Here is a 25,125-nt window from a genome sequence, read left to right as displayed (position 1 = left end):
CTATTTCCTCTTCATTTGTTAGGTCTGGTGGGTTTTTATCTTGCTCCCTCATCTGCTGTGTGTTTTTCTGTCTTCTCATTTTGCTTATCTTACTGTGTTTGGGGTCTCCTTTTTGCAGGCTGCACTTTCGTAGTTCCCGTTGTTTTTGATGTCTGTCTCCAGTGGCTAAGGTTGTTTCAGTCGGTTGTGTAGGCTTCCTGGTGGAGGGGACTAGTGCCTGTGTTGTGCTGGATGAGGCTGGATCTTGTCTCTCTAGTGGGCAGGTTCACGTCTGGTGGTGTGTTTTGGGGTGTCTGTGGCCTTATTATGATTTTAGGCAGCCTCTCTGCTAATGGGTGGGGTTGTGTTCCTGTTTTGCTAGTTGTTTGGCATAGGTTGTCCAGCACTGTGGCTTGCTGGTCGTTGAGTGAAGCTGGGTGCTGGTGTTAAGATGGAGGTCTCTGGGATATTTCCACCGTTTAATATTATGTGGAGCTGGGAGGTCTCTTGTTGACCAGTGTCCTGAAGTTGGCTCTCCTACCTCAGAGGCAGAGCCCTGACTCCTGGCTGGAGCACCAAGAGCCTTTCACCCACACAGCTCAGAATAAAAGGGAGAAAAAGTAGGGAGAATTAGTAGAAGTATGAGTAAAGAAAGAAGGAAAGGAGGAAAGGAAGGAAGGAAGAAAGAAGCAAAGAAGGAAAGAAAGGAGGGAGGGAGGGAGGAAGGAAGGAAGGAGGGAAAGAAGGAAAAAAGACAGAAAGATGATACAGTAAAAATAAAATAAAGTATAATATAGTTATTGAATTAAAAAATATTTAGAAAAAAAAAAGGGACGGATAGAACCTTAGGACAAATGTTGGAAGCAAAGCTATACAGAGAAAATCTTACACAGAAGCATACACATACACCTTCACAAAAAGAGGTAAAGGGGGAAAAATCATAAATCCTGCTCCCTGAGGCCACCTCCTCAATTTGGGGTGATTCGTTGTCTAAAGGAGGGAAGGAAGGAAGGAAAGAAAGAAAGAACGAAGGTAAAGTATAATAAAGTTATCACAATTAAACTTAATTATTAAGAAAAAGAATTTTTTAAAAAAAGTCATGGACGGATAGAGCCCTAGGACAAATGGTGGAAGCAAGAGTATACAGACAGGATCTCACACAGAAGCATACACGTACACATTCACAAAAAGAGGAAAAGGGAAAAAAATCATAGATCTCGCTCCTAAATTACACCTCTTTAATTTGGGATCATTCCTTGTCTATTCAGGTATTCCACAGATGCAGGGTATATCAAGTTGATTGTGGAGCTTTAATCCGCTGCTTCTGTGGCTGCTGGGAGAGATTTCCCTTTCTCTTCTTTGTTCTCACAGCTCACAGGAGCTCAGCTTTGGATTTGGCCCTGCCTCTGCGTGTAGGTCGCTGGAGGGCGTCTGTTTTTCGCTCAGACAGGACGGGGTTAAAGGAGCCGCTGATTCGGGGCCTCCGGCTCACTCAGGCCGGGGGTTGGGGGATGGGGGTAGGAGGGGCACTACGTGCGGGGCGGGCCTGCAGCTGCAGAGGCAGCGTGACGTTGCGGCAGAGGCCGGCGTGATGTTGCACCAGCCTGAGACCCGCCGTGCGTACTCCCGGGGAAGTTGTCCCTGGATCCCGGGAACCTGGCAGTGGCGGGCTGCACAGGCTCCGCGGAAGAGGGGTGTGGAGAGTGACCTGTGCTCGCACACAGGCCCTTGGTGGCGGCAGCAGCAGCCTTAGCGTCTCCCGCCCGTCTCTGGGGTCCGCGGTTTTAGCCGCGGCTCGCGCCCGTCTCTGGGGTTTGCGCTTTCAGCCGCGGCTCGCGCCCGTCTCGGGGGCTCGCGCCCTCAGCCGCGGCTCGCGCCCGTCTCTGGGGTTCGCGCTTTTAGCCGCGGCTCGCGCCCTTCTCTGGAGTTCCTTTAAGCAGCGCTCTTAAACCCCTCTCCTCGCGCACCAGGAAACAAAGAGGGAAGAAAAATTCTCTTGCCTCTTCGGCCAGTGCAGGCTTTTCCCCGAACTCCCTCCCGGCTAGTCGTGGTGCACTAACCCCTTCAGGCTATGTTCAAGCCGCCAACCCCAGTCCTCTCCCTGAGCTCCGTCCAAAACCAAAACCCGAGCCTCAGCTCGCAGCCCCGCCCGCCCCGCGGGTGAGCAGACAAGCCACTCGGGCTGGTGAGTGCCGGTCAGCACCGATCGTCTGTGCAGGAATCCTCCCCGCTTTGCCCTCCGCACCCTTCGCTGTGCACTACTCCGCGGTCCCGAAACTCCCCCCTCCGCCTCCCGCAGTCTCCGCCCGCGGAGGGGTTTCCTAGTGTGTGGAAACTTTTCCTCCTTCACAGCTCCCTCCCACTGGTGCAGGTGCCGTCCTTATTCTTTTGTCTCTGTTTTTTCTTTTGCCCTACCCAGTTACGTGGGGAGTTTCTTGCCTTTTGGGAGGTCTGAGGTCTTCTGCCAGCCTTCAGTAGGAGTTCTGTAGGAGTTGTTCCACGTGTGGATGTATTTCTGGTGTATCCGTGGGGAGGAAGGCGATCTCCGCGTCTTACTCTTCCGCCATCTTCAAGGTCCAGTTCTAGTACTTTGTTAATGCTGGTCGTTTCAGTTGTATAACTAAATGTGTTACAGAGTGAAGTGAGGATGAAATAAAAGAACTGGAACCTGAAGTTTCTCTTTTACCATCAACTTCTCATAGAAGGATCGACAGATGCCTTGCTTCACTCCCACATTTAAACTTTTCTGAGATGTTTTATTTAAGGAATCCTGTATACTTCAAAGTGGTCTCTCACAGTACTGTCAAGTAAATACAAATTCTTCCTGGATTCTTTCCTGCCTCTTTCTGCATTATTTCTCATTCCATACAGGATTTTAATGTCAAATGTCCCATACAATGTTTTAGCTGACAAACCTTGAACCACCCCACCCCCCCAATATCACACCACTATGGCCTACCCTGGGCTGTCCAACACCTACTGACTTCTACTTCCTAGGCATCTCTACCTGATAGCAATGCTAATTATTGAAGAGTCACTAACTCACAAGGTCATCTCAGGCAAGTCACTTCAGATATCTGAGCTTCTGTTTCTTCTTATAATAGTTGAATTAAGTGATTCTTTCTGAGTTAAAAATTCTTGATTTTATACTCGATTTCAGCATGGTTTGGCATTGTAAAGTCATATGACAGCAGGAGCTGTATTATAAGCACTTAAATAATGTTTCTGCACAGGATCCTTGAACGGATACACCTATGTAAATCCTAAAGGCACCATTTCTGACGTGTTGTAAGCTAGTTAGGCTTCAGGAGCCTGTGGATAGTGCTTATCTCCCATTACTGCACAGGGAGAGAAAGTAATCCACTAATCCTTCCCATTGCTTCTCAGTTCAGCTGAACCCTCCAAAGTGCAAGTTACAAGGGCAGATTTATAATCTGAACGTGAGACACTTGATACTGAAAGTCTTGGTGGAGAAGCCCCAAAAGACCTGTAATTATTTTTCTGCACACACTTTCATATAGTTATTAGATATCCTTTTTTGGAAAAGAATGTCTGACAAGGGACACAACATGTAGTTCAGCTCTAGCCATGAATTTGATATAAGGTTTTCAGGAAACCACAGCAAAGAGCAATAGAAGTGTACTTATCAGCTCTCTTGTTTTCTTATTTCCACTCTATGCATCTGGCTGATCCCTTGCTTTATATGGAACTGCTTGACAGAATTACAGATGCCTTCTAAGAGAAAATCATGCTGTTATAGATAGGCTTTGGACATTGCATTTGTTTGGAGATAATGCCTTAAAAATAACACCACAGTGAAGTGTATGCATAAAGGATGGCAATAATTTACAGATAAGAATCCAATGTTAGGTGAAATAACAGCTCTTCCATGCTGCCTATCTATGACTAATAGTTGAAAAGCAATTAAGAGAATATGTAGATGAAGGAACTGAAATACATGAAATGACAATAATTAAGTATGATAGCATTCACAAAACTGAAAAGCATATGACAAACTAAGAAAAGTACACATAGAATATACCCCAGACTGAGGTTATTCATTGTAAAAAGAGCTCTTAGACATCAATAAAGATGAACAGGCACACAAAAATGGGCAAAGTTAGGATAGGACAATACAACAAAAAAGAAAATTAGATGGCTTATAAATATAAGGAAAAAAATTGACAGGGCCTGTCCCAAAGAAATTATATTAAAAACTAATATTTTTAACCATCAAGTTAACAAAGCATTTTAAGAAATAATAATATTCTTTCTCGGTAAAGGTGCAGGAAAATGGGCATTGTCATCCATGATTTGTGGGAAATAAGTTAGTACAGTCTTTCTTGAAGAAAATGTGTCAGTATTCACCAAAAGCTATGGAATTTTGCATGCCCTTTTTCTTAATATAGGAATTTATACCAAGGAAATAATGTATGTGCACCTAGATGTTACTACAAGAATACTTTGAAGTGTTGTTTATAGCATTAAAGAATAGCAACAAATATCCAATAATAGAACAGCCATTAAATAAATGCTGTATATTCATACAAAAAGAACACTAATAATCAAATATAATGCTGAAAAAGAACATTTAATAATGTGCAAAATGTTCATGACAAACAGTTAAGTGAAAATATCATATTATTGTGAAGCATAAACTTTTTTTTAATAAAAGAAAATATGAGCATTACACACACATGCACATGCATATGTCCAAAAGGCATGTACCTAAAAAAAATAATTATGATTAACGTGAGGTAATGAAATGGCAAAATTTTTCATTCTTTACATTTTATTACATTTTCAATGTTTTCTAAAGTGGATATTATTACTGTAAAAAGAAAAATATTTTAAAGTCTCAAATATAATTGAAGACTACATCATTACATCTGAATGTGTATATTTTTATACCATCATGTTAAAACCACTATATAATAGATGGAATAAATCAAAACAAAATTTCTTTTAAATTTGTTATAACTTGCAGATATTAATTGTAGAAAAGTATAAAGAAGAAAATCAAAATCATCTATCCTGGCACCCAAATACAACCACTGTGAATATTTTGGCATATATATTTTTCTACATAGATAAGATAAACTTAGAGATATATAGTCTTTTTATAAACTGCTTTTTTTTCAGTACATGTATATCTATAAATTGCTTTTCCACTTTACAGTATATCACAAACATTTCCCTTAAATGTAATTCAAAAAATTATTTTTATTGGACTCATATTATTCTATAACATAAATATACTATCATTTATTTAATCAGTCCCCCATTATTGAGCCTCTAAATTGTTGCCATTCTTTTAAAGCTATTAGGGCAAACACTTGTGATGACCATCCATATAGATTAATCTTGGACTTCCTTTCTGATTTTTCTTAGGATGAATTCTTAGGTATGGAGTTATTGCTTTAAATTACCTAGTATACTTTGCCAAATTGCCTTTGAGAAAATTTGTACTAATTAATGCTTCTACTTTAATTTTACGGGACTTGTTGTTTCTCTACACCCTTGTAAACATTAAAGATTACCATATTTTCCTTCCTTTTCCAAGTTAAATAGTGAGGTTCAGCCATTTTTTTCATATTTTTCTTTTGTAGTATGCCCATTCATGCCATTTATCCTTTGATTTGTTGTCACTAATATTACTCTTATTGACTGATAAAAACTTATATTGAGAATATATATTGAACACAGCTAACATTAGGAACACTCAGAAGAAAACTGGGTGACGTGGTAGATACCAAGCAAATGATGCTGAAAGCTCAGCCTCTCTGTACACTGGTGCTAAATCAAATCTTGGAGAAAGAGTTTTGGGTGAAGTAGAAAAGAATAGCTTTATTGCTTTGCCAGGCAAAAGGGAGACACAGAGGGCTCCTGCCCTCGAAAACTATGCATCCCAAACCAGGGGAGTTTGGTGAGGAGTTTTATGGCAATAGTTCAAGGGTGGGGCTGCTGATAAGATTAGGGTGTGTGTAGGGGCTGCCTTTTTCTAATCTGGTCTCAGGTAGACTTCTTGATGGGCTTCTCTGGTTCCTTTAGTCTGACTTCAGGTGGTCTTCTCTGGTATGGAGAATGCTAATATCTTCCATTTGTTGGGTTTTAATTCTATAAAAGGGCTTAAAGATATTGTTATGTGTGTCCCTTGAGGTGGAACCAGGACCCTAACCCAAGGTTGTACTATTGTTTCTTGGCTGTTGCTCCCTTGACTCTGCATCCCTTCCCTTCCTGGATTAGCAACTGTTCAAATCTGCCCTTTGGAACTCAGGGAAGGTCATGGAGGCTGAACAGAAAGGCTCCGCTTGCCCAGGAGCCCCTACAGGGTCCTGTTCAGCTTTGCAAAGGAGTAAACCAATGGAGTATATATCTCATAGTAAATATCCACCACAACATTTGGAATTTCTGTACTTTTTTCTATAGTACCTCCACTTAAACTAAGATTAAAGTATTCCATGGTGACAATCTGCATTGTCTTTTACCATATAAAGTTTTATATTCTACTTTCAGGTTAAGATATTCATACCTTATATATATTAGCTTTTCCAGATATTTTTGTAGTCTGGCTTCTTATCTAATCTACTACTGCTAGATGTAGAAAAGGATATACAGAGTTCTGCTAAGTACTCTCAGCAACAGAAGCCAGAGGGAGCAGGCTGATCCAGATGGGAAAATTGAAATTTTCATTGAGTGTAATGTTTATCATCGAACATCAAGGATCCACAAGAGGAAGATAGATTTATCAGATGGGAATTGTGAGAAGCAACTACTCCAAATTACAGGTTAAAGTTACCATGTAAAGCCATTTTTCTTATCTTTCATGATAACAGCCTTGCATACTTATACAGGGATGGTGATGGATGAGAATTGAACTGAGAGAGCCATACGTAATGAAATGTTCATATAAAATTTGTGAAAGCTTGAAACTTTGAGCTGAGCTGAGACATTGCATTTGCTACATCCATGCTGTTGATTTAGAATTAACATAATGAAGGCTCCTAAGATTTTGCAAGCTGGAAAACTGAGTCTTCATGAAGTTATACCAGCATTCTCAAGAAGGTTATTGCTTTGCAGGAGGTGGGGTCCTAGAATGGTTCTCATATGTTTACAAGCTTCCACTGGCTACCACTAGAGGCCTGGACAAAAATCTGACTATTTCTTTAGGTAAGGATCAGAAAGGATACTTTTTACCGAAAAGAATCACTTGAGAATGCATTTATAGGTAAACCTCAGATAGGGTAAGCACTCTGATCTGTAATCTAAATGAGAGTTACTTTGTTACTTATCCTTTTATAAATAGCAAGGCAACTCTATTTACCTTCTGATCTTAATGACCAAAGACTGATAAGAAAAAGGTGCTAAAAAACCTCTTACCTGATAAAAACCTTTATTTACAGTAGAAGTAACCAGTAGAGGATTTCTGTAGACTATGGTTGTTAGCAACAACACAGAGGATAACAGCTATGCAAAGCAGACCACTGTAAAACTTTATCAGGAGCAAGAGTGAAAACGTTTGCTAAATGAATGCTTTTGAAAAGGTTGATCTGTAGCTGGAATAATTGCACTATTTTGAAAGAGCTCAGTCTAAAAAGCAGCCACACTCTGTGCTGGAACTGAAAAAAAAAATCATTGTGACAAGAAAATGATGCATGTTGAAATACTAAATAAAATACTGTCAGATCCTTTAGTACCTATTTTGGCCTTTATTAGAAACTCACAGATTGCATGATTCTTCAATTTGCTGACCAGCCATAAATGTGCAACTTGCTTGTGCTCCACAATTGAGGTGACTGCCCACGGGCACTGGGAATGATCTGCATAAGATAACAGAGACAGGGTGAGAAAAAGAAGAAAAGGAAAGGAATACAGTACAGACTAATGAACCATTTCAATCCCAACCGTTTCTCATTTTAAAAATATTTTAGTCAACAAATAAAAAGCCAAGTTTTTAAAGAATATTGATCTTTTGTTTCAAATGTCTGCAAAAGCAAATACATAGTTTCCTTTCAGGAACAGCCTTACAGGTGAGCAGAATCTGCAGCTATCTAGAGAGGATGATATCAAAGGTGGACAAGATCCTCTTCCTGGACTTCCCTAGTGGCGCAGTGGTTGAGAGTCTGCCTGCCGATGCAGGGGACATGGGTTCGTGCCCCGGTCTGGGAAGATCCCATATGCTGCGGAACCTGCGCGTCCAGAGCCTCTACTCCGCAGCAGGAGAGGCCACAACAGTGTAAAGGCCCGCTTACCGCAAAAAAAAAAAATAAAATAAAAAAGATACTCTTCCTCTGGGGGCTTATCATCCTGTTTTCCTGCCTCATTTGAAATTGACACTTTTAGGATATCTTTTACTAAGAGTATAAGAGAAATATCTTTAAAGTCAACTTTTTTAAAGAGAAGATTTAGAAACCACAAAAATGCTGGGCTAATAGTTCATCAATTTCCTCATTTCACGGAAGAACTAAAGCCCAGAGGGCAGAAGTGAATTGCCCAAAGTCCCTCCAAATGGATACATGAGGAAGGATAAAATATGCTAGAGAAAGTTCTAGCCACTCTCAAGAACACAGCAAAATTAATAGTACAATATCTCCCATAAATTTACCTGATTAGCTAGTTTTTACCTTAAAGGAGAAAAATATTCTTAAAGGAGAGAAGACAAGACAAACAAGAGAAAACAAGACATCCAAGTTTTGAGGAGATGGGTTAGAAAGTAAACTTGGAGACAAAAAAATAAAAAATGCAGTCACAAGAGAAGGGTATGGTGACAAGGAAATAAGATAAAAGGCACCATTCAGGGAATCAGGGAAGGAAAGATAATGGAAACAATCACTGTCAGCTTGACAATGTAGTCTAGCCTCCTGATTCACAAATAGAGGAACAGGAATTAACTGCATAATTATTTTGCTCAGGTAAGAAAAGAATCTTGATACTAATTTAAAGATGCAAAAAAAATCATAGGATAATATGTATAGAGGATGCAGTAATTTCCTTATTTTCGATTTGTAGTTCATTCCTTTGCTTCCATTAGCCCTTTGTTTTTGGACACCTTTATTAGATACCCAGGTTCATACTTTGATTTCTCACATTTGCATTTTTTCTAAAAATATGAAAACCACACAAAACAAAAAAAAAATTTTTTCAATGGTTTTGATGAGGTAAGTTAAGGTCAATGTTTTCAGCTTTAATTCTGAATGTCCTTGTTTTTATGAAGTGAAGTCAGACCCTTTATATACAATTTAAATGCAGCTTTGACTCACTAGAAAATGTTATTTTAAATCCCCAGAAGACACAGATCAAAGGACAGTAAAAATGCATCCATATTCGATTTAATGATGCTTTGAATTAAAGTAAAAGGAACATATGTCAAAACTTTGATCCACTGATTATTCAAGTTCAGTTTAAGGCTAACCTGCTGTAGCTTTAAATGAATCCATAGTGTAATATATAAAACATAACAGAAACTGTTTGTAGTAAAATTATCTATCCGCCTTCAAAGACATTCTAGGTTGCTAAGCCCAATTTTGTGTGCTGTGTTTATAGCGTTCACAGTGCTTTCTCTTCTCCTAGTAAGATCTTCACTTTCCTCTGTTGACTTTGGGGGGAATTTAACAGGGGCCTACAACATTTTATATCTGTCTAGTAACAACTGAAATTTTTCTTTCAGTTTCTATCTTGTTTTCACAGTACTATTCATTGAGCTGCCACAGTTCATCTTTCCCACTCTCACCTCCATTCACACAACATCTGGAAGATTGTTCTCATTGTATATAACACTTTGCTATTTATTTTAACCAATCCAGGGTCTTCTTCTGTCACTTCTTTCCAGTGAACTCTTAAATAGTGACCCTCAACTGTTGTCTGAACTTCAGATCCATGTGGCCAAATGCAGGATTTACATCTCCCACTGGATAGCCCACTGGTCCTTTCCACATACATCCTTCTTAAACTGCAGTTCCTGACTTTGCTTTTACTGTGAATACTACAACTTCTTTCCCAGTCACTCAGGCTTGAGCATTTCAGTCACCCTAGACTCCTTTCTCTCCATGACCCTTCGCACGTAATCTGTTTCCAAGTGCTCTTGATTCTACTGCCTCAATATCTCTTGCATCTGTCTCCTCCTAGCTGTTGTCACCGCCAACACTCTGGTTAATGCTCTTGTTACTTTTCATCCAGGACTATTCTAAAAACTTCCTAATTGGTCTGTCACCACTTATTTCTCTTCATGACATTGAATGTTACATACACTGTTAGAGAACTCTTGTTTAAAGCAACCCTGATCAATCACCACCATGTTCAAAAACTTTCAGTACCTTCCTATTGCCAAAACAAAGTATTAATCACTGACTCTGGCATTTAAGGTTGTCTATGATATGGTACCAAACTCCATCTGCTGTGGTTCCTCTACATTCAACCTATGACCAATGAAACCAGACTGCTGACTTTTTGAAAATGACCTGTGTTACCCTTTCATTTGCCTTTGTTTATGCTGTGCTTTCTCTCCCTCTCTCCACAGAGAAATGTTAGTCAACCTCCAAGGTCCATCTCAAATTGACTTCTTCCCTAAAGTCTTTTGTACCTGCCTTTTTAACCCATTTCAATTGACTAAAATTGTAATTCTAAAGGACTACTTGTAGAGGCAGCCTGGAGAAAACCTAGATCAACACTACGAAGTTGATGTAGACCATATTGAAGCTCAGGAGAAGTAATCTTTGGGTGCCGTTTAGAAAAATACTCTGTGTGAATAAATTCAGAGCCAAAGGCTAAGATCAACCAGGTTGGGCTATGTCAGGTATGGCCAATACCTGGCAGGCATTCTACCTGTCCCTTTTTTTAATGTTCTTGGTAGATACAAACAATCTTTTGCTCTTGTGACTCTAGTCTGGGGCATAATTAATCCTATAAACATCAGGCCAAGAGAAACATTACCAGAGAAACACTGTCAAGAGAAACATTAAACCAAGTAGCTATCTTTGGGCTGGATATTTCCTAATCCCTGCCTATCCATTTACCTATGAACTCCAATTGCGTTTGGACCTTAGCTATGTTATGGAACATTTTTCTCTAGTTTGCACTATGCATCATTTGTGTATCTCTCTTATTTTCCCCTACTGGGCTATAAGATCTTTGAGAGAAAAGACTATGTTTCAGTCATGGCAGAGCTAGAATTTGCCTTCCTTTTTACCTTTCGTCCTCCTTCCTTCATTTCCTCTTTTCTTTTGTTCCTTCCTTCTTTCCTATCAAAAACAAAATGGATTCTTCAGAGTTTGGATAGCAACTGTGGTTTAGCAGTTTGGGGGTCAGACAAACCTGAGTCAGTATTCCAGCTCTGTCAGTAGCTGTGTGCCTTCTCACAGATGACTTGACCTCTCTGTTCATCAGTGTTTTTAACTAAAGCTTTGATAGTAACATTTCTGCTTTAGCATGGAGAGTAGAGAAGGAGTGATAGTATGCTAAGAGAAATAAGGCACCAAAGTGCAAATTGTGCTTATGTTTCTGTTTTGGGTAGTGTGGTTCCCTTCAACAGTTCTTTGAATTTATACATGTGGATGAGATTGTTTAAAACCAGGAATGTATTCAGAATTGGAATAATATCTATATTTTTGGTATAGTTTATGTACTTCTGCAATTTCCAAAATATGATTAGAAATTACTCTTTGTTCTTGAACAAATTAAGAATGCTTGTGCAATGAAATGGCACAAATGCCCATTTCACTTATGTTAATATTTGCAGAAAACCTCAGCACTATCTGTTTATGATTATGGTAATGTAGATGGATATTGTTTTGCTATCATTGCATCAGCTGTGAAACTATGGAATTTTACTATCCTAATGGGGCTTATCTCAATAAAGATTTAAGGAAATAATTTTGCTGTCATTTGGACATCCTATTATCATCTACTCAAAATTTAGCACTAGAATAATGTTTTCTTTTTATTCATTTGCTTTTGGAAGAAATAGGGAATTTAGAACAGGTTTTCTAGTAAATTGGTGATTGGCTAAAATTTTTTTTAGCAGATTGTCTACATTTTACCTGCTGCTCAGGGTTCATTTAAGTTGCTAGTTTCTATCTACAAAATGCTACATGATGAAAATACTTTCTTCAATAAGTATAGGTTTCCTTTTTTATGGGCATATTTTTTCCTAATAATAAAGGAAATAAATTGGTTCAAATAACTAGAAGTTCAGAGACAGAGCAGTCTTCAGAGTTGATGTAATCCCGAAGCTCTAGCTCTGCTTTTCTGAATACCCTTATCTCTACTCTCATCTGGAGGGTGTTGGCTGCATTCTCAGGCTGATATTGAAATGGCTACAGAAGTTCTGGGCCTCATATCCAGTCAACATAATGTTCAGAAGGAAAGTGGTATGTCTAGCTTTTTGTTTTGTTTTGTTTTTTGTTTGCTTTTAAAGATATCCAAGGTAAACAGGCTTCTCATGACTGACTGAAAAGGCTTCTCATTTACCAACATGACAGGCGTTGGTAAATGAAGTCATTTATAAGTGGAGGACTCTGCCATTTATCATTGCCTCCACATAGAGGGACCCTATGACTCACTTTTGTATCCTGCTTAATATATTTTCATATAAATAATTTCTTCTTTTAAACACTATCTCAATGTCTTTGAAGATGATATTTTCTTCATCTGCCTATTTGAAAAGTGTCGGTGTCTCTGTTAGTAAATCATAATATTCTCAAAGAAAACATGATTATGTATATATGATGCTGAGCAATTGATTAAAAATGGGAAGAAAACAATAGAAATTACATTTCTGATGCCATGTAAACAGATGATTTTCAAAATTTATGTATTCATTTTCTTAGTGAAAGACTACATTCACTTTGTAGATCGTCATAGCATCCATCCATTTATCCAAGCAACACATGTTTGTGTAGAACAGAGAACCAGATACACATGTTAGAATCTTCATATTGCCACTTATTACCAGTGCTACATTGAATATATTATTTAAACTTCCTGAGCCTCTGTTTCCTCACCTGTAAGATGGGTATAATAATTCTTAGCTCATAGCTTTTTGGTCATTCATTAAATATTAGTTTCCTTCCCTTAACATTTTTCTTTACCCTTTCCCACTTTTTCTTAACAAAAAGCCTTAAACATAATACTGGTAACTAAAGAAATATCTGCCAGCAACCTAAGTACTCAAGAATGCATGTCACCAGTCTTTCAAAGGTATTCTAAGACATTCCTTTTTCTTTTTCCTTTTATATTTTGTTTTCCTTTTCTTTTTTTTTTTTTGACATCTTTATTGGAGTATAATTGCATTACAATGCTGTGTTAGTTTCTGCTTTATAACAAAGTGCAACAGCTATACATATACATATATCACTGTATCTCCTCCCTCTTGCGTCTCCCTCCCACCCTCCCTATCCAACCCCTCTAGGTGGTCACAAAGCACCGAGCTGATCTCCCTGTGCTATGCATCTGCTTCCCACTAGCTATCTATTTTATATTGGGTAGTGTATATATGTCCATGCCACTCTCTTACCACATCCCAGCTTACCATTACCGCTACACGTGTCCTCAAGTCCATTCTCTGCACCTGCATCTTTATTCCTGTCCTGACCCTAGGTTCTTCATAGCAATTTTTTTTTTCTTTTTAGACTCCATATATATGTCTTAGCATACGGTATTTGTTACCTCCTTTCAGACTTACTTCACTCTGTATGACAGTCTCTAGGTACATCCACCTCACTAAAAATAGCACAATTTCGTTTCTTTTTATGGCTGAGTAATATTCCACTGTATATATGAGCCACATCTTATTTATCCATTCATGCGATGATGGACACTTAGGTTGATTCCATCTCTGGGCTATTGTAAATAGAGCTGCAATGAACATTTTGGTACATGACTCTTTTTGAATTATTGTTTTCTCAGGGTGTATGCCCAGTAGTGGGAATGCTGGGTCATATGGTAGTTATATTTACAGTTTTTTAAGGAATCTCCACACTGTACTCCATAGTGGCTGTACCAATTCACATTCCCACCAGCAGTGCAAGAGTGTTCCCTTTTGTCCACACCCTCTCCAGCATTTATTGTTTCTAGATTTATTGATCATGGCCATTCTGACTGGAGTGAGATGATATCTCATTGTAGTTTTGTTTTTCTTTACATTCTTTTTTTTTTTAACATCTTTATTGGGGTATAATTGCTTGACAATGGTGTGCTAGTTTCTGCTTCATAACAAAGTGAATCAGTTATACATATACATATGTTCCCATATCTCTTCCCTCTTGCGTCTCCCTCCCTCCTACATTCCCTATCCCACCCCTCCAGGTGGTCACAAAGCACCAAGCCAATATCCCTGTGCCATGCGGCTGCTTCCCACTAGCTATCTACCTTACGTTTGTTAGTGTATATATGTCCATGACTCTCTCTCACCCTGTCACAGCTCACCCTTCCCCCTCTCCATATACTCAAGTCTGTTCTCCAGTAGGTCTGTGTCTTTATTCCTGTCTTACCCCTAGGTTCTTCATGACATTTCTTTTCCCTTAAATTCCATATATATGTGTTAGCATACGGTATTTGTCTTTTTCTTTCTGACTTACTTCACTCTGTATGACAGACTCTAGGTCTATCCACCTCATTACAAATAGCTCAATTTCATTTCTTTTTATGGCTGAGTAATACACCATTGTATATATGTGCCACATTTTCTTTATCCATTCATCCGATGATGGGAACTTAGATTGTTTCCATCTCAGGGCTATTGTAAATAGAGCTGCAATGAAGAGTTTGGTACATGACACTTTTTGAATTTTGGTTTTCTCAGGGTATATGCCCAGTAGTGGGATTGCTGGGTCATATGGTAGTTCTAGTTTTAGTATTTTAAGGAACCTCCATACTGTTCTCCATAGTGGCTGAACCAACTCATATTCCCACCAACAGTGCAAGAGGGTTCCCTTTTCTCCACACCCTCTCCAGCATTTATTGTTTCTAGATTTTTTGATGATGGCCATTCTGACTGGTGTGAGATGATATCTCATGGTAGTTTTGATTTGCATTTCTCTAATGATTAATGATGTTGAGCATTCTTTCATGTGTTTGCTGACAGCCTGTATATCTTCTTTGGAGAAGTGTCTATTTAGGTCTTCTGCCCATTTTTGGATTGGGTTGTTTGTTTTTTTCTTATTGAGCTGCATGAGCTGCTTGTAAATTTTGGAGATTAATCCTTTGTCAGTTGCTTCGTTTGCAAATATTTTGTCCCATTCTGAGGGTTGTCTTTTGGTCTTGTTTATGGTTTCCTTTGCTGTGCAAAAGCTTTGAAGTTTCATTAGGTCCCATTTGTTTATTTTCGTTTTTATTTCCATTTCTCTAGGAGGTGGGTCAGAGAGGATCTTGCTGTGATTTATGTCATAGAGTGTTCTGCCTATGTTTTCCTCTAAGAGTTTGATAGTTTCTGGCCTTACATTTACGTCTTTAATCCATTTTGAGCTTATTTTTTTGTACGATGTTAGGGAGTGATCTAACCTCATACTTTTACATGTATCTGTCCAGTTTTCCCAGCACCACTTATTGAAGAGGCTGTCCTTTCTCTACTGTACATTCCTGCCACCTTTATCAAAGATAAGGTGTCCATATGTGTGTGGGTTTATCACTGGGCTTTCTATCCTGTTCCATTGATCTATCTTTCTGTTTTTGTGCCAGTACAATACTGTCTTGATTACTGTAGCTTTGTAGTATAGTCTGAAGTCAAGGAGCCTGATTCCTCCAGCTCCGTTTTTCCTTCCCAAGATTGCTTTGGCTATTCGGGGTCTTTTGTGTTTCCATACAAATGGCAAAATTTTTTGTTCTAGTTCTGTGAAAAATGCCAGTGGTAGTTTGATAGGGATTGCATTGAATCTATAGATTGCTTAGGGTAGTAGAGCCATTTTCACAATGTTGATTCTTCCAGTCCCAGAACATGGTATATCTGTCCATCTATTTGTATCATCTTTAATTTCTTTCATCAGTGTCTTATAATTTTCTGCATACAGGTCTTTCGTCTCCTTAGGTAGGTTTATTCCTAGCTATTTTATTCTTTTTGTTGCAATGGTAAATGGGAGTGTTTTCTTGATTTCACTTTCAGATTTTTCATCATTAGTATATAGGAATGCCAGAGATTACTGTGCATTAATTTTGTAGCCTGCTACTTTACCAAATTCATTGATTATCTCTAGTAGTTTTCTGGTAGCATCTGTAAGATTCTCTATGTATAGTATCATGTCATCTGAAAACAGTGACAGATTTACTTCTCCTTTTCTGATTTGGATTCCTTTTGTTTCCTTTCATTCTCTGATTGCTGTGGCTAAAACTTCCAAAACTATGTTGAATAAGAGTGGTGAGAGTGGGCAGCTTTGTCTTGTTCCTGATCTTAGTGGAAATGCTTTCAATTTTTCACCAGTGAGGATGATGTTGGCTGTGGGCTTGTCATATATGGCCTTTATTATGTTGAGGAAAGTTCCCTCTATGCCTACTTTCTGCAGGGTTTTTATCATAAATGGGTGTGGAAATTTGTCAAAAGCTTTCTCTGCATCTATTGAGATGACCATATGGTTTTTCTCCTTCAATATTTTAATATGATTTATCACATTGATAGATTTGCGTATATTGAAGAATCCTTGCATTCCTGGAATAAACTCCAATTGATCATGGTCTATGATCCTTTTAATGTGCTGTTGGATTCTGTTTGCTAGTATTTTGTTGAGGAATTTTCCATCTATGTTCATCAGTGATATTGGCTTGTAGTTTTCTTTCTTTGTGACATCCTTCTCTGGTTTTGGTATAAAGGTGATGGTGGCCTCGTAGAAGGAATTTGGAAGTGTTCCTCCCTCTGCTATATTTTGGAAGAATTTGAGAAGGATAGGTGTTAGCTCTTCTCTAAATGTTTGATAGAATTCGCCTGTGAAGCCATCTGGTCCTGGGTTTTTGTTGTTGGAAGATTTTTAATCACAGTCTCAATTTCAGTGTTTGTGATTGGTCTGTTCATATTTTCTATTTCTTCCTGACTCAGTCTTGGCAGGTTGTGTATTTCTAAGAATTTGTTCATTTCTTCCAGATTGTCCATTTTATTAGCGTAGGGTTGCTTATGGTAATCTCTCATGATATTTTTTATTTCTGCAGTGTCAGTTGTTACTTCTCCTTTTTCATTTCTAATTCTATTGATTTGAGTCTTCTCCCTTTTTTTCTTGATGCGTCTGGCTAGTGGTTTATCTATTTTGTTTACCTTCTCAAAGAACCAGCTTTTATTGATCTTCGCTATTGTTTCCTTCATTTCTTTTTCATTTATTTCTGATCTGATTTTTATGATTTCTTTCCTTCTGCTAGCTTTGGGGTTTTTTTTGTTCTTCTTTCTCTAATTGCTTGAGGGGCAAGGTTAGATGGTTTATTCGAGATGTTTCCTGCTTCTTAAGGTGGACTTGTATTGCTATAAACTTCCACCTTAGAACTGCTTTGGCTGTATCCCATAGGTTTTGGGTCATCTTGTCTCCATTGTCATTTGTTTTTAGGTATTTTTTAATTTCCTCTGATTTCTTCAGTGATCACTTCATTATTAAGTAGTGTATTGTTTAGCCTCCATGTGTTTGTATTTTTTACAGATCTTTTCCTGTAATTGATATCTAGTCTCATGGTGTTGTGGTTGGAAAAATACTTGATACAATTTCAATTTTCTTAAATTTATCAAGGCTTGATTTGTGACCCAAGATATGATCTATCCTGGAGAATGTTCCATGAGCACTTGAGAAAAATGTGTATTCTGTTGTTTTTGGATGGAGTGTCCTATAAATATCAATTAAATCCATCTTGTTTAATGTATCATTTAAAGCTTGTGCTTCCTTATTTATTTTCATTTTGGATGATCTGTCCATGGGTGAAAGTGGGGTGTTAAAGTCCCCTACTATGAATGTGTTACTGTTGATTTCCCCTTTTATGGCTGTTAGTATTTGCCTTATGTATTGAGGTGCTCCTATGTTGGGTGCATAAATATTTACAATTGTTATATCTTCTTCTTGGTTAGATCCCTTGTTCGTTTTGTAGTGTCCTTCTTTGTCTCTTCTAATAGTGTTTATTTTAAAGTCTATTTTGTCTGATATGAGAATTGCTACTCCAGCTTTCTTTTGGTTTCCGTTTGCATGAAATATCTTTTTCCATCCCCTGACTTTCAGTCTGTATGTGTCTCTAGGTCTGAAGTGGGTCTCTTGTAGGCAGCATATATAAGGGTCTTGTTTTTGTATCCATTCAGCCAATCTGTGTCTTTTGGTGGTAGCATTTAGTCCATTTACATTTAAGGTAATTATCAATATGTATGTTCCTATCTTCATTTTCTAAATTGTTTTGGGTTCTTTATTATAGGTCTTTTCCTTCTCTTGTGTTTCTTGTCTAGAGAAGTTCCTTTAGCATTTGTTGTAAAGCTGGTTTGGTGGTGCTGAACTCTCTCAGCTTTTGCTTGTCTGTAAAGGTTTTAATTTCTCCATCAAATCTGAATGAGATCCTTGCTGGTTAGAGTAGTCTTGGTTTCAGGTTTTTCTCCTTCATCACTTTCAGTATGTCCTGCCACTCCCTTCTGGCTTGTAGGGTTTCTGCTGCGAGATCAGCTGTTAACCTTATGGGGATTCCCTTGTGTGTTATTTGTTGTTTTTCCCTTGCTGCTTTTAATATGTTTTCTTTGTATTTAATGTTTGACAGTTTGATTAATATGTGTCTTGGCGTATTTCTCCTTTGATTTATCCTGTATGGGACTCTCTGTGCTTCCTCAACTTGATTAACTAATTTCTTTCCCATATTAGGGAAGTTTTCAACTATAACCTCTTCAAATATTTTCTCAGTCCTTTCTTTACTCTTCTTCTTCTGGAACCCCTATAATTTGTATGTTGGTGCGTTTAATTTTGTCCCAGACGTCTCTGAGACTGTCCTCAGTTGTTTTAATTCTTTTTTCTGTATTCTGCTCTGCAGTCGTTATTTCCACTATTTTATCTTCCAGGTCACTTATCCGTTCTTCTGCTTCAGTTATTCTACTATTGATCCCATCTAGAGTACTTTTAATTTCATTTATTGTGTTGTTCATCGTTGCTTGTTTCATTTCTTCTAGGTCCTTGTTAACTGTTTCTTGCATTTTGTCCATTCTTTTTCCAAGATTTTGGATCATCCTTACTATCATTATTCTGAATTCTTTTTCAGGTAGATTGCCTATTTCCTCTTCATTTGTTAGGTCTGGTGCTTTTTTATCTTGCTCCTTTATCTGCTGTGTATTTTTCTGTCTTCTCATTTTGCTTATCTTACTGTGTTTGGGGTCTCCTTTTTGCAGGCTGCAGGTTCTTACTTCCCGCTGTTTTTGATGTGTGTCTCCAGTGCCTAAGGTTGGTTCAGTGGGTTGTGTAGGTTCAGTGGGTTGTGTAGCCTAAGAAAAAGAGAAAGAAAGAAAGAAGATAAAGTAAAATAAAATAAGATAAATATAATAAAGTTATTAAAATAAAAAATAATTATTACAAAAAAGTTTTTTAAAAGAAACAAAAAAACAAACAAGAAAAGTATGGATAGAACCCTAGGGCAAACTGTGGTAGCAAAGCTATACAGACAAAATCTCACACAGAAGCATACACATGCACACTCACAAAAAGAGGAAAAGGGGAAAAAATAATAAATCTTGCTCTCAAAGTCCACCTCCTCATTTTGGGATGATTCGTTGTCTATTCATGTGTTCCACAGATGCAGGGTACATCATGTTGATTGTGGAGCTTTAATGCGCTGCTTCTGAGGCCACCGGGAGTTATTTCCCTTTCTCTTCTTTGTTCTCACAGCTCCCAGGTCTCAGTTTTGGATTTGTCCCCACCTCTGCGTGTAGGTCACCGGAGGGCATCTGTTCTTCGCTCAGACAGGACGAGGTTAAAGCAGCTACTGCTTTGGGAACTCTGGTTTACTCAGGACAGGAAGGAGAGAGGGGTACAGAGTGTGGGTCGAGCCTGCAGGAGCAGAGGCCGGCGTGACGTTGCACCAGCCTGAGGTGCACCATGCATTCTGCTGGGGAAGTTGTCCCTTGATCTTGGTACCCTGGCAGTGGTAGGGTGCACAGTCTCCCTGGAAGGGGTGTGTGGATAATGACCTGCGCTCGCACACAGGCTTCTTGGTGGTGGCAGCAGCAAGCTTAGCAACTCATGCCTGTCTCTGTGGTCCGCGCTGTTAGCTGCGGCTCGCGCCTGTCGCTGGAGCTCTTTTAAGCAGCGCTCTTAATCCCCTCACCTCGTGCACCAGGAAACAAAGACGGAAGAAAAAGTCTCTTGCCCTTTGGCAGGTCCAGACTTTTCCCTGGACTCCCGCCCGGCTAGCCAGTGTGCACTAACCCCCTGCAGGCTGTGTTCACGCCACCAACACCAGTCCTCTCCCTGCACTATGACCGAAGCCCGAGCCTCAGCTCCCAGCCCCGCCTGCCCCGGTGGGTGAACAGACTGGCTGGTGAGTGCCAGTCAGCACTGATCCTCCATGCGTGAATCTCTCCACTTTGCCCTCTGCAACCCTGTTGCTGTGCTCTCCTCTGCGGCTCTGAAGATTTCCCCCGCCACCACCCATAGTTTCTGCCCGCGAAGGGGCTTCTAGTGTGTGGAAACTTTTCCTCCTTCACAGCTCCCTCCCACTGGTGCAGGTCCCGTCACTATCCTTTTGTCTCTGTTTATTCTTTTTTCTTTTGCCCTACCCAGGTATGTGGAGACTTTCTTGCCTTTTGGGAGGTCTGAGGTCTTCTGCCAGCATCCAGTAGGTATTCTATAGAAGTTTTTCCACGTGTGGATGTGTTTCTGGTGTATCTGTGGGGAGGAAGGTGATCTCCATGTCTTACTTTTCTGACATCTTCCCCTCTGTTTGTAGTTTTCTTGAGGATGGTCATTCTGACTGGTATGAGGTGATACCTCATTGTACTTTTGATTTGCCTTTCTCTAATGATTAGTGATGTTGAGCATCCTTTCAGGTGTTTGTTGACAATCTGTATTTCTTCTTTGGAGAAATGTCTATTAAGGTTTTCTGCCCATTTTTGGATTGGGCTCTTTGCTTCTTCAATGTTGAGCTACTTGTAAATTTTTTAGATTAATCCTTTGCCAGTTCCTTCATTTACAAATACTTCCACCCATTTTGAGTGTTATCTTGTGGTCTTGTTTATGGTTTCCTTTCCTGTGCAAAAGCTTTTAAGTTTCAATAGGCCCCATTTGTTTATTTTTGTTTTATTTCCATTCCTCTGGGAGGGGGGTCAAAAAGGATCTTTCTGTGATTTATGTCATGGAGTGTTCTGCCTATGTTTTCCTCTAAGATTTTTATAGTGTCTGGCCTTACATTTAGATCTTTAATCCATTTAGAGTTTACTTTTGTGTATGGTGTTAGGGAGTGTTCTAATTTCATTCTTTTACATGTAGCTGTCCAGCTTTTCCAGCACCACTTATTGAAGAGACAGTCTTTTCTCCATTGTATATTCTTGCCTCCATTATCAAAGATCAGGTGACCATTTGTGTGTGGGTTTATCTCTGGGCTTTCTATCCTGTTCCATTGATCTATATTTTTGTTTTTGTGCCAGAAGCATACTGTCTTGATTACTGTAGCTTTGTAGTATAGTCTGAGGTTCGCAAGCCTGTTTCTTCCAGCTCTGTTTTTCTTTCTCAACAATGCTCTTGCTATTCGGGGTCTTTTGTGCTTCCATGCAAATTGTGAAGCTTTTTAATTCTAGTTCTGTGGAAAATGCCTTTGGTAGTTTGACAGGGATTGCACTGAATCTGTAGATTGCTTTGAGTAGTATAGTCATTTTACAATGTTGATTTTTCCAATCTAAGAACATGGTATATCTCTCCATCTGTTTGTATCATCTTTCATTTCTTTCATCAGTGTCTTATAGTTTTCTGCATACAGGTCTTTTGTCTCCTTCAGTAGGTTTATTCCTAGGTATTTTACTATTTTTGTTGCAGTGGTAAATGGGAGTGTTTCCTTAATTTCTTTTTCAGAAATTTGTCATTACTGTATAGGAATGCCAGAGATTTCTGTGCCTTAATTTTGTATCCTACTACCTTACCAAATTCATTGATTAGCTCTAGTAGCTTTCTGGTAACATCTTTAGGATACTCTATGTATAGTGTCATGTCATCTGCAAATAGTGACAGTTTTACTTCTTCTTTACTTATTTGTATTTATTTTATTTTATTTTTTCTTCTCTGATTGCTGTGGCTAAATCTTCCAAAACTATGTTGAATAATAGTGGTGAGAGTGGAAAACTTTATCTTGTTCCTAATTTATAGAGGAAATGGTTTCAGTTTTTCACCACTGAGAACACTGTTGGCTGTAAGTTTCTCATACATGGCCTTTATTATGTTGAGGTAAGTTCCCTCTATGACTCCTTTCTGGAGGGTTTTTATCATAAATCAGTGTTGAATTATGTTAAAAGCTTTTTCTGCATCGATTGAGATGATCATATGATTTTTCTCCTTCAGTTTTTTAATATGATTTATCATATTGCTTGATTTGTGTATATTGAAGAATCCTTGCATTCCTGAGATAAACCCCACTTGATCATGGTGTATTATCCTTTAATGTGCTGTTGGATTCCTTTTGCTAGTATTTTGTTGAGTATTTTTGCATCTATGTTCATCATTATGATTGGCCTGTAGTTTTCTTTCTTTGTGAAATCTTTATCTGGTTTTGGTATCAGCTTGATAGTGGCCTTGTAGAATGCATTTGGTAGTGTTCCTCCCTCTGCTATATTTTGGAAGAGTTTGAGAAAGATAGGTGTTAGCTCCTCTCTAAATGTTTGATAGAATTCACATGTGAAGCCATCTTTTGTTTGTTGGAATATTTTTAATCACAGTCTCAATTTCAGTGTTTGTGATTGATCTGTTCATATTTTCTATTTCTTCCTTGTTCAGTCTCAGACGGTTGTGCTTTTCTAAGAATTTGTCCATTTCTTCCAGGTTGTCCATTTTATTGGCATGGACTTGCTTGTAGTAATCTCTCATGATTCTTTGTACTTTTCTTTTTTCTATTTCTGTTTGAGTTAATCTCTCATTAGAGTCCGTCTGCCAACCAGGCCCTTTAAATAAGAAGTTGGTCGTTTTTAAGGAGTTGTCTTTTCATTTGTTTTATATACTTGACAAATATACTATTCTTATTTTTTGCTGTTTGACTGACAAACACACATCTCCCCATCAATTGAGATTCCCAGATTTGTCTCAAAACAATTTGATTTTTGATCTACTCCATAATAACTGGGATAATTTTTACTTTTTCACTCTCATTTACCTTCCAGGCTTTGAGGAAACAAGATGTCAACATTACATTTTGGTTTTGTTTTTGCAGTGGAGTTAAAAGTTCTGCTAACACATGAAAAATAATGAAATATTGCCATTTGCAGAAACATAGATGGATCTAGCAAATATCATACTAAGTGAAGTAAGTCAGACAAAGACAAATGTTATATATCATCTATATGTGGGATCAAAAATATAGCACAAATGAATCTATAAACAAAACAGAAACAGACTCACAGACATAGAGAACAAACTTATGGTTACCAGAAGGGAAAATGAGGAAGGGGTGGGATAAATTAGGAGTATGGGATTAACAGATACAAACTACTATACTCAATATAGCTAAGCAACAAGGATTTACTGTATAACACAGGGAAATATATTCAATATCTTGAAATAACCTATAATGGAAAATAATCTGAAAAATATATATGTATAATTGAATCATTTTGTTCTATACCTGAAACTAACACAATATTGTAAATCAGCTATACTTTACTTTAAAAAAATTCTGCTTATAAACTCTACTAATCACTCTCATCCAAGTTTAATATTAGGGTAAGCCAGATGGACAACCAATAGATTGTGTTGCTATGTTATGTAATATGTCCCTTCATTTAGAACTGATTCAACAGAAAAATATTTGAAATTAATTTTCAACAGATAAAGAAGTTGCCACACAGCAGAATTATAAATGTCAAGGTAACATTGATGTTAAGGAATGTATTTTTTGTAAAGGACTAAAAGTGGTGGATTACACATCATTTTAGGAATTCTATAATGAAACTTCACTGTATTTACTTAGAAGAGCATTATTACCATAGCAATTTTAGAAAATTAATATTCTGCTAAATTGGCTCAAAGATTTCAGATAACTCTTCTAATTTTATGGAAAATTGTTATTAAAATTACATCTTTTATGAAAAACACATATTAATGAACCAGATAAGATAAATATATTTTAATAAATAAACATTATATTACAAAGGAATTATATCTTATTTGAACCTGATATAATGAGTAATGGAGCATTTCAACTTGATACAATGAGTAATGAAAACTTTCAACAATACTGATGATACACTATGTCATTAAAATATAATGAAATTTTAAAACATTAAAATCGTCACAGACACCCATTCAGTCTATAAGAATAAAGCCTGAATTATTTTCCATGCTCTAGCAGAGCAGAAGACAGAAGCTGCTTGCACAAGTTGTTCAGTGGAATCCTAAAAGGAACAGAGAGTCTGAATAATTTATTTCTCCTGTAGTTGCCTGATACTGTACTACAAAATGTTATACCTGATGAAACTAACCCATTGTAACTTGACATCTTAATGGTCTAGTGTTAATTTCAACTAGACTTTGTAGCATCATTTATTTTTCATTATCTCTGTAGATTTGTACTGACTTTGTAAGATTGTTAACAACTGAATGTAAAATTGGAGTTATAAGTCGAGAATGAAAATGGGAAAAGCAAGTTTACCATAAAATAATAGCGTATCATTTTCATTTCAATAATCGTATCAACTAAGTATACTCTTTGTTTGCCATGATCAAATTTTTTTTGTTTAATCAGGATAACATTTTTTCACTTTCAGGAATTATTTCTAATCTCTCCCTGCTTTTTCTATATGAATTTTTAAGTGTTGTTTTTTTTCCCTTAACATATGTATGAGAGCTAATTCAATGTTGCTGATGGCTGTGCTTTTGTACTGGATAATGTTAGATTGTAAAATTAGAGTGCTACTAATATCATCCAATTTCTTTTTGATTTATCCTCTAGAACTAGAGTTGAGCAAAATATATGAGCCCCTCCAGGTCAGTGGGTTCAGGGAAAGTAAAGAGTTATGTCTAAAGATGGTAAATG

Source organism: Phocoena sinus, chromosome X, assembly GCF_008692025.1.
Source record: "Phocoena sinus isolate mPhoSin1 chromosome X, mPhoSin1.pri, whole genome shotgun sequence".
NCBI lineage: Eukaryota > Metazoa > Chordata > Mammalia > Artiodactyla > Phocoenidae > Phocoena > Phocoena sinus.
This window is presented reverse-complemented; position numbering follows the sequence as displayed.